The sequence below is a fragment of the Microtus pennsylvanicus genome, chromosome 5 (assembly GCF_037038515.1).
Source record: "Microtus pennsylvanicus isolate mMicPen1 chromosome 5, mMicPen1.hap1, whole genome shotgun sequence".
Taxonomy (NCBI): domain Eukaryota; kingdom Metazoa; phylum Chordata; class Mammalia; order Rodentia; family Cricetidae; genus Microtus; species Microtus pennsylvanicus.
The window spans coordinates 77,279,963-77,291,002 of record NC_134583.1 but is presented as its reverse complement, the minus strand read 5'-3'; positions in this window follow the sequence as shown (position 1 = coordinate 77,291,002).

The following is an 11,040-nucleotide window of genomic DNA, read 5'->3' as shown; positions in this document are numbered from 1 at the left end:
AAGTGAGTTTAGTCCTTAAAACTGCAGACACAGCAAAACCAATGGAATAAATTGAAAAGTGAGAAACAAATGCAAATGCATATGACAAATTGATTTTTTTATACGAGTCCCAAGACAATTTAATCATACTAAATAGATATCAATGTTCAAAGAGTGAAGTTGGGTCTACACTTCATACTATATACAAAACTAAACTCAAGATATATTCAGGACCTAAATGTAAGAACCAGAAAGAATATGTGCATGAACATGTAAAATTCATGACCTTGGCTTATAGTTTCTCAAAACATTACCAAGCAAAATAAATATGTATAAGCTAAGATCCACTAAACATTAAAAATCATTGTGCTTCAAAAGGTATATCAAGAAAATGGAGATGCATTCCATAGAACAGCTTGCTCAAGATAAGAGACTGCTGCTTTTCAGCCCATTGGGGTCCAAGTCTGAAGTTCAAAGCTTACTGGAGTGAAAGACTGGCCTCTTCAGGTGGCTTAGACATCTCACTATATGAGATGTGCAGTCTCAGGGACATGTTTCTAAGAGCATCCAAGATTTCCCTGTAGAAGCCATGAGGCTCTTTGTGACATGAACTTGAACTTACTTAACCTCTCTCTGTGTTATTCATCGGTCAAGTCAATTGGTAATGTCAGGTTACAGGGAAGGGAAATGGCACCAAGGTGTGACTGGCTGTGAGGCAGCGGAGTGACTTGTGAGATTGAAGCTATCTCCAGGAAATCCACACCTCAGAGAAGAGCCAGACTCCAGCCATGAAGAGAGGGGGGTAGGATTCACAGGCACACTGGTGAAATCCTTTTTCGAAAGACCCCAGTAGTGTACAACTTTCATTCCACATAATTTACCCATTTGAAGAGTCAAAGTTATAAAATTCAAACAGGAAAGAATGTATGTATGTATAATTCAGTTAAATGGTATATGGTAATTAGCATATCTGTTGATCTCACAGTGGAACCCTACACCGTTCTCCTCTTCCAAATAAAACTCGTGGCAGAAGAAACGATGGATGTCGAGTTGCTAAGTCCACGGTGCATGCCGATGCCCTCAGCTTTCACTGTACATCCCTCTCCTCTTCTATCACCTACTGTCTCAAGCTCCATTCTGGAGTCCTACAGCCTGTCGGAGGCAAAACCGTCATTCTCTGAAGTCTGTGACTGTCAGCAGGCCAGGGGCTGCAGAGTGGTTTTAGCACAGCAAGGTCTGTGAGTCTTAAGGGTTTGGCGTTAAACAGACACTGGAAAGGTAACAAGGGCTTTTCAAAGCCCAGCCTGTTGGGTCACGGTGACTCACCCCCAGGGGCCAGATGAGCCAGCTGTTGTACCCAACTCAAATCTCAATTCAATCAAAAGAGTGAATTTGAGGAAAAATGAAGGTTGGAGAAATAGGAAAATCTCCAGGGAAAGGTTGGAAATGGAAAAGGGCCATCAAAACCCCAGTTATTAAAACAAACTAACAAAAGTCAGTCAACAGTAGAAGAAATGTCCTAATGCCAAAGCTGCAGGTATCTAAAGTCCACTGAAAAAGGCAAACTTCTGAGGGGCCCTGAAAACTGAGCGACACTGGGGATCAGGCTCAGGGAACACACACATGCGCACGTACACACACACACACACACACACACACACACACACACACAGAGAGAGAGAGAGAGAGAGAGAGAGAGAGAGAGAGAGAGAGAGAGAGAGACTCATTCCTCGCAGGATAGGCAGAAAGGTGGAAGCAGCACCCCCAATACCACAGGCAGTGTGGAAAAGATGAGAAGAGACCCCACTTATACCCCCATCTCAGGAAGGGACCAGCACCTCATGTTGGGTGGCATCTACCCTCAGTGACACTGGTATCTTACCAACAGCAGGGGTTACTCTGTTCTTTGTTTCAAATCAGTGTGTGAGGTAGAGAAGGCCCCAGGAACTGGAGCAAATCGTCCAACACAAAACTTGTCCTCACATGCAGAGACCCCCCCCTTGAGTGCTGCAAGACCCACTCAATCCTAATTATTAAAACAGCTTCTCGGAGTATGCCCATCTCAAAACTTTAGATTGTTACTCTCCCTAGTCCAAAATCTCATGATTTTGCTTTCCTGATATACCTATTAATAGTGAACTCTTAGTGATTTTTTTTTCTTGAAGGAAAGGAAGCAATGGGGGAAAAAAACATCCCATTCATAAAACTCAACTTATACGAGAGATATATAAAAAGGGTCTCATCTGTAGATTGCTGTGCAAACCTATGACATCACCTTTCCCCAGGGTCTGGGAGCTGGACAGGCTCCAGAAGGAGGGGTGTCACTGACAGTCGCTGCTTCTGATAGATGATGGGCCTTCGCCCTGCCTTGAACTGCCCTAAGTCACGATGCCTAACCATTGGCCTGGAGCCTCCATGTTCATTGCTCAGATTTTCTGACATGAGTCCCTGTGGTGGTCTTTGTGGTGACATTAAGGACCACTGGTCATTAAACATGGTGGCAAATCTAGAAAAAGGATGTTCCCTTGTTATCTGTAGCTCTGATTTAAGCCATGCCTTCTTTCAGAGCTTGCTCCCAGCCTATCTCCCTGTGGCTTCTAGCTACTGGGCCTGACACATCTAATTGTATCTCTGCTATGGGTATGTTGAAAGATGTGTTCTGGTCTATACTATATCCCCCACCCTCTCCCCCCCACACACAAGCACACACAAACATGCACACAAGACATATACACACATGTGTGCACAAACACACACACACACACATACACACACCCCTCATAAGATTTTGTTCCTGGGTAGGCTGGGTGGAAAAGGGGATGCTCATTTGTACTGTTGATATCTCTCAGGACATTTACAAAATCTTTAAAATGTACTTCTCTTCAGCGTTGAAATGTTCCCAATAAATGCATAGCCCTTGTTTCTCAGACGCAAATGAAGCAATCCCAGTGTATCGGCTAGGATCACTTTTGTGCCAAGTACATCACAAGCCCACGGAGACAAATCCCACACACTGTGCTCAGGCTACCGCTGATCTACAGACTGCTGTCTTTGCCTGTGGAGAAGGAGCACATCACCTATTTAGAAAGAACAGGCTTTTGCTTCCTGACTGATAACCAGGTCTGTAGCCGCCTTCCAAGCTGAACTCGCAGGCTTTTGATCTACACACTCAGGAGACACATTTCAGGATTCCAACGTGTAGAATTAGGCCCGAGGAAGAGAGTGGAGCCCCTCTCTTTCCTCCATCTGTCTGGAACATTCTGGGAGCCTAACTCCAGACTCCTGCCTTTGCAGGCTAAGCCAGTCATTGGTCCCAGAGTCTGCCAGGCCTGGCTTCTCACAGGACTGCTTCCAGTGTGCCGGCACAGCCATGGGAAATGCACATGAACACCGGTCTTCCCATCTGGAAAGCTGCTACCGACCCCTTCCTTCCAGCTCCCCATTACTACCTGGGATTTGGCCACAACTGGAAGCAGATCTTGGCAGCTCGATTTCCACCTTCTACTCCCTTTCCCCCAATGCTTGAAGTACATTAACAGATATCACACGTGACATTCATCTATTTTGGAACAATGATTCAGATTGAAAGCTCCCCCCCCCCCAATGTAAACAACTGCAGAACGTGTTTCCATGTAAGTCTTCCGAGAAATTAGCTGATTCTGCAGCCACAGCATTGATTTACGACAACAGTGGTGCGAGACAGAGCCAACAGGCAGGCCCTCCTGATATGCGCTAAACATCTTTACTCCCTAAAATGGAATTACGTATGGTGCAGAAATGCTTTGGAGCAAAATTATTCGTGTACTCCACCAACAATGTGATTTCCTGGATTTACAATGAGCACTTGGGGAATTGTGTGCATTGCCTAAAAGAGTTAATATCTCTCCCCAAAGTGCTTGATTTTAATATTTGGGAAGTTTATAACCTAGTATACTACATTGCTTTACAAAAATGTCTCATGGCTATAAGCCTCTACGCATATGAAAATACTTGTCTTTGTGGGTAAAGATGCTTCTCTTGACAAAAGTATTAAATAGAACAAGTTTGGACTCTCTAAATCTTGCCACTTAAAAAAAATCTGCAGTTTTCACATTCACACAATAATAAAAATAACATATGTAATTATCCACCACCATGTAGCCAAGGGGTCATTTCAAACGATTGGCTGGACAAAGATAAAACACATTTCTCTTTCGCCCACTCTCCTTCCTCTACCATTTGCCGCTGCTCAAAACAGCATCCCTGCCAGTCCACCAGCAGCAGCGTGCAGAGAAACCAGGAACCTAAGAAGGATGATGACAAACTGTCTATGGCGAGAACCAGGGCCAGGGCTGGGGTCTTCATTAAACTACAGCAGAGTTAGCAGGGAGGATTTGGAAATGGGAAAAGTGGGAACCACAGCAGTTGAGAGGCGGCGAAGACCATGATAGTAATGTGTGAGAAACACTTTGAGACAGGAGAGATGGTTTCGGTCACATGAGAAGCAGGACACTCACTGCCTTTTTCTGAATGAGAAGCCACTATTTTTCCAGAAGGAAAACATAGATCTTTGTTTAAATGTTGCTCACAATCTCTCCCTGCAAGGACCATATAAATCATCCCCCACTCGGGCAGCTCACCCTTTGAAGACCAGGATTGTGCTGGGGGAGCAGTAATCCTCCCCACTGGGGGCGCCATAAATACAACCCTGTTATCAGCCAGCTCCAGAGCTTCCAAACCTGCGGGCCCCAGAAGTGGGAGCCCAGATGAAGCGTGGACTAAGATCCAAGTTGAACTGTTCCTTGAAAAGTTTGACTCCAGTTCATCCGACTTCCTGTGCCTGCCAACTTGGAATGGAACCCTCCTGAGAACACATTTTTTTTCCAACAAAATTTACAAAGAGCTGTGCTGCGAGCCAGCAGCTGGAAAGAGCGAGCAGGCAGCCGTGCTCCGAGAGCACATTGTATACAGCCTTCTGGCACCTCTGGGCAGCGCCTGGCAGATGACCAAAAGCCAGAGAGGTAATAAAGTACAGGCTCCCAGGCCAGCGCTGGCCAGGCTCCTTCCCGGGGAGAGGATGACTAATGCCAGGCAACAGCAGAACCATGTTTTTCTGCTCTTAGTAGAAGAGACTCCAAGGAAAAGTCCAGATGCCATGTCTACCTCACCTGTCCCGGGTGACAAGCGGAGAGGCAGCTTCCTGTGCGTGGAGCTAGGCAGCACATGCTTATAAGCAGGAGTGAGCCTCTGCAAATAAAAGTTTAATTGACCAGCTTCTATTCTAAAGTGATCCGGAACAAGCGCCGTCCATTCCCTGGGCGTTTTAAAAATAACTGGAAGTCGACCTTCCACTCAGATTGGGGGCTTACCCGCGTTTCAAATCCTCTTACCTGATTTGCATAGCTCTCTGTTCTCAGCACTTCCTTTCAACAGAAAAAAAGGCAGGGTACTAGAAGCCATGACCTACAGGCCTGGGAGAGATATGCTGTTCCATCCACACAGGTAACCCAGAGCTGTCTTTATTCCCTGCGGGCACCCAAAGGGACAGTTTGGGGTATTTGTTGCCCCAGACCTAGTGGAGGAAAGGAATTCCACCACTACCCCCAGGCTGTAACTATCACCTCAATTCTACTGCACTGTCTCCTTCATTATCCTCCTGGTTCTAAACGTTAATGTCTGCTGTACCAGGCTATGTTCTGAGCCATACTGCCTCCATCTTCAGGAGTTTGGCTGGATCTCCTCACAAAAGATTATCAGAGACGACGGGCTTCTGGACTGTTGACATTCCTCATTCCCATAGGGCCCTCCCCTAAGTATCCAGTCATCCCTCCCAACTAGCTGTATGCATTTCCTGCTTACCTACAGTCTTGGGTTTTCAAGGAGGGTTTAGAATACATGGGGAAGAATTAGGAAAGTAGGCTCCAACTACATTACCATGTGGGGATTAGCGTCTATGTTGGGGATACACTTTCCACTGTGGTTGCTTTAAGGTTGTCCATGCTCCTGCCCATAGCCCCTCATCGATGGCTCTGTAAGTCAGCATAATAAATTCATTGGCTCTTCAGAGTAAATTAGGACATGAACATAGCTCAGTTTGTCATCAGGGTCATGGGAGGAACAGGTAGACATTGTTAATGTCTCCTCACGGAAGAAGTTTTAGTAACAGTGTCTATACATGGTCACATTGCAGTTGGGTCTGGGGGTGTAGCTTGGACAGTGGGATATTGGCTTAAGTAAGCATGAAGCCCTGGGCTCTGTCCCTAGCATGGCATAAACTATGGATGATGAAGCATACCTGTAATCCCAGCACTTGGGAGATAAAGACACGAAGATCAGAAATTCAAAGTTATCATTAGCTACATGGGGAGCCTGAGGCCATCCTGGGCTACATGAGACCCTGTGTTGAGAAAAGAGTAGGGAAAAGGCTGCATCTCAGAAAGGACTAGCCAAGCTAAAATGTTCTGAGAGCCAACCACCCATCGGCAAGGCCTAAAGAGATGCCATGGTGTGTGTGTGGGGGGGGGGGAGTGTGCTTTATTTGTTTAAAACCATGGTCCTGGCAAACCCTGGTTACCTAATAGTAAATTGTGAAGGCCTCACTACCAAATAAAACAACTTAGGTCAAAGGAAGGCATGAGGCCATGCACACACATGGCCTATCAAAAATGTGTGCTACACTGTGCATGCCACATAAAATGCAGGCTGTCCAAGTTAAACTCAGAGTTCAGGCAAACAGTAAGTATGCATACTTATTCTAAGATGTTACTTGTTCATCTCAAATCAAACTCAAAATTGCTATGCTCATGTGCTGAATCTTATTTTCACGAGGGAGTTCCTGCTGCTACTGAGGAGTTTATTCCGTGTCATGCGCAGAACAGCTGAAGCACTGTGGGAGCCTGGTCAGCCCTGGGGAGCCAGCAGAGCAGGAGAAAGGAGCATCCCACCTCCAACTCCTCCCCAGCTTCCAACTCCAGGGGCCTCTGTGAGTTGCTGAGGTTTAAACCAGGCTGCCATAAGCCAGAGTAGGAAAAAGGAATCGGATTTGAAAAGGGTACGCCAGGCTGTAAATAGAGGGTGTGTAATCAAGCAAGGGAGCTAGGAACCATTGCCTTGTCAGATCTTCTAGGGTAGAGCTGTCTTCAGCTGATTAAAAGAAATAAACAAGAGACAGAGAAGAAAAAGAGAAACAGGGATGAGAGAATACATGCCTGTCTATCTAGGAGTGCCGCTGAAGAAGAGAAGTGCATCCAGAGAGTGTTGAAGAAGGCCTGGACCAGGTCCTTGTGAGACTTTTAGCCATCTTCTATTAGGATACTTCTAGCCACTGGTGAATAAGAAACCCAGCATCATTGCCAACACTTCCAGAAACTCAGAGGAGGATAAAGAAGAAAATAACAATTGCTCACATCCCTGAGATTGAAAGAGACCCATACACCCCTTTCAGTTAGTGCTCTGCGCACTAAAGCAATTTCAGCAGCATTGGAGTTTCAAGACTCACCATTTTATCAGCCAAAGGGCCTCTGACCAACAACATGGACACTCCTCCAAATGCTCGGTGAGAACCTCTAGTTCTCAGTGAATGGATACTCTCACATGTGTTTTGACTTTTTGCTCCCTCTGAATCACAGGGGATCTTATATTTAAAATAACAACCCCTGATGTCTATAATTAAGAAAGGTGAGGGTGTAATTTGGTGTAGGAATTTTTAACTTTGTGTGTATGTGTGTCCATGTGTGAAGGTGCATATTCATAGTATGTTTATACATGTACAGACCCAAAGTTGGCATCAGGTGTCTTCCTTCATCACCCTCCACTCCTTGAGGCCGGTCCTTCACTGCATCTAGAGCTAATTAGTTCTGGCCAGTCTAGCCAGCCACCTTCCTCCAGAGATGCCCTGTCCCTGTCTCCCCACTGCTAGGATTACTGGAAGGCTTCATTCCTGCCCCACTTTGACGTAGGTTCTGAAGATGAATTCCAATCCTCATGTTTATACAGTGAGCACCTTATCCACCATACCATCTCTCCCGCCCTGCGATTTTCAGTGTTTGAGTGGATAAATCGCATCCTTGTGCTTACAGTCGGGTTTTTGTTCCTCCTCACTCCTTCTGAACCCCGAACCCCAGGGCCTTCTTCTCTGGGCACTCCCAGTCCTGTTATGCTTACCCTTTAACTCTGCTGAAATGCATTTTCATCCGGAAGTGCTAAAGAGATGCTTGGCCAAATGATTAACTTGCCACCATCCTCCTCACTGGGTCACCCAGACATCTCCTACCTATTTGAAATGCCACAGTTATCCTATGCTATCAATCTCTGTTAGGTAGATACCTGGTAGATCTCATGTGCTTGGGAAAGGTTTCCTTCTTTCCTGTCACTAACATGGCAAATCTCCCACCTACAATCCACCCTTAAAGCTGTGGGATACTGCCTAATTACCCCCTGATAGCCTTTCTCTCTGGTAGCATTTATTATTGACCACCCTTCTAGGGGAAATCAGAGTCAAGGCTTGTGTTAGTGACTATGCTCATCGTTATAATAAAATATCTAACAAAGACAACATAGGAAAGAGGTGGTTTTTGGCTCACAGTTTGAAGGCACTCATGGCCGGGGTGTGAGGTAACAATAGAGACTCTAGCTGTGGTCACAAAAGCAAAAGCAGAGGGTCACACCTCATCCATACACAGGAAGAAGAGGGAGATCCACACTGGTGCCCATCAGACTTCCTGCCTCCTTTCCCCCTTAATTCAGTCTGGCACCCAAACTACCCAGGGTAGCTCTTCCCACCTCCGTTAGCCCCTCTGGGAACACCTTTCCGGGCATGCCCAGAGGTGTGTCTCCCAAGTGATTCAAAAAAATCCCATCAAACTGACAATGGAGAATAAACACAACTCTCAGCTTCTGTTTTGATTGGGATTGTCATAAAAGGAAGGCTAAGTTAGATGTGGAGGTTTTGACTTCTCCACACAGAACCCAAGTGACTGTTTATTCAAGATCCTTTTGATGTCGCTCAAAGCCTGACATCTCAAAGGAACCTCCAAATGGGCCTCCTAGGTTCACCCACAGAGTGGACTGTGCTAACTCAAGCGAGTGGCCCAGAAATCCTTTATTACTTCGTTTTCCAGCTAATTATTAGTGCGGAGTAGGAAAATTATTGATCGGTGTGTGACACCATCAAAATAAGCTGCTTCACCACTTTCTTTAACATATTCCTTTAGGAATTTTAGGTGTGTAGCTTATGCTACTGTTCTCGTAGTTTCACCCAAAAATGGCCCAAAGAATAGCAACATAAGGGAAGGGGGGCTTGTTGGAGTTTACTGTCCAGCATGGCAAGGAGAGGACAGGGCTAAGAGTGAGCTGAAGTGAGCGACAGGAACAAGAGGCTGTTTGCCCACGTTTGAGTAGCTAGGACAGCAAGTGGGGATAGGCCCTAAACTTCAAAGCTACACCCTCCAACAGAGCATGCGTGCACACACACACACACACACACACACACACACACACACACACACAAAGGTTCCACAATCTACCCAAACGGTACCACCAGAACCAAGTGTTCAAACACATGGGCCTATGGGAGGTGTTTCAAACTCAAACCATCCAGTCTTGTGTGTATTCTTTAATCTTAGTCCTGCTCCCTGCCCTGCTGTACCGGCGACACTCGTATTGGAACCATGACCTCCTCATGCTGCAGAGGCTTTAACAGAAGGACTTTGTTCAGGATTCTTACTAAGTGATGTACAGCGACTGATTTCAATGGCTTTTTTTTTCCCCATGTCAAGAAACTGTTCTCCTATTCCTGTCTTATTAAGTTTTTATCAGAGATTGATGTAGAATTTTATCAGGTGTCCTCCGGGAGTTTATGGAGGTCTTTCCTCTTTTAATCTACCTATGTGATATCTTTTATTAATAGATTTCTGAATATTAAAACATTATTGTATTCCTAGAATGGATCTATATGGCATATGAAGCTGTTGTTTGCCACTGACTATGTATTATTTAGGGCTGCTTCTTCTTCTTCTTTGATTCGGCAGCCACATACTGCACCACACCAGGGCCAGCCAGCTTAGACCAGTTTCATCCTCCAACGAGAAGAATCTGGAGTTTCTGCCACTTTTCAGGTTTCATGCTTAAGTCTTGGGGGTTCGACACTGCAGCAGGAAGCAGGTTTGTGCCTGTACTTTCGGTGTCCATGCCACAGGGGGGTTATTTGTCCTTTTTTCTATTATAAGCCTTTACCCAAACCCTGGAGAACTCTGGAGTTATTCTGCACGAACACCGAATTAAAAACAAAGCCCTTAATGGAAAGAGAAAGGAACTGACACCACAGGTTAGTCTGAAAGCGTTTCAACGTTATAGGAATTAGGGCTCTGGGGAGGAATCTCGGTAGGTAAAGCACTTCCGGTGTAAATATGAGGACCTGAGCCCTGATCCTCAGCCCCCATGTAAAATGTGTGACTGTGACCCCGGAGCCAAGGAGACAGATGGCAGAGACAGGTAGTCTAGATGAGGTGGTTTGCTTCAGGTTTAGTAGGAGAACTGAAAACTCCATTGTGTCTCAAAATACAAAAATGGAGAATGACAGAGGAAGAAACTTAACGTTGACCTCTGACCTCTACACACATGCACAGGTGGGAGGGTACATAGTAAATGAACTGACTCACGAGCTATTAAAATTAACCTGCGTGTGACTTTGCATATTTCACCTCTTGACTGCTAACCTGTAAGGGCTCACCCCTTTTTCAGGGCAACATGGAAGTTTCTGTTTTCCCAAGAAAAGTCTGCATATTTGTTGGCTACTGAGTCAGAGATTGGACTGCTGAGTAGCCATTAGATTAGCTGCAGGATCTTCTCATTTTCCCCCTCAATGATAGCCACAAATCCAACATTTTACATATTTGTTCTTCATCCTCTCTTCTTCAATCAGATTTACCAGTGGTCAATCCATCGTAATGACTGTTTTGAAAGCTCTTGAATAATATCTAGTTCACTGTTTTCAACATTCAAATTCATAAAGCTCTCTTTCATTGCTCTCACAGTTTATTAATAATCTTGAAACTCCTGTCTTCGGTTTTTATCATCATGAAC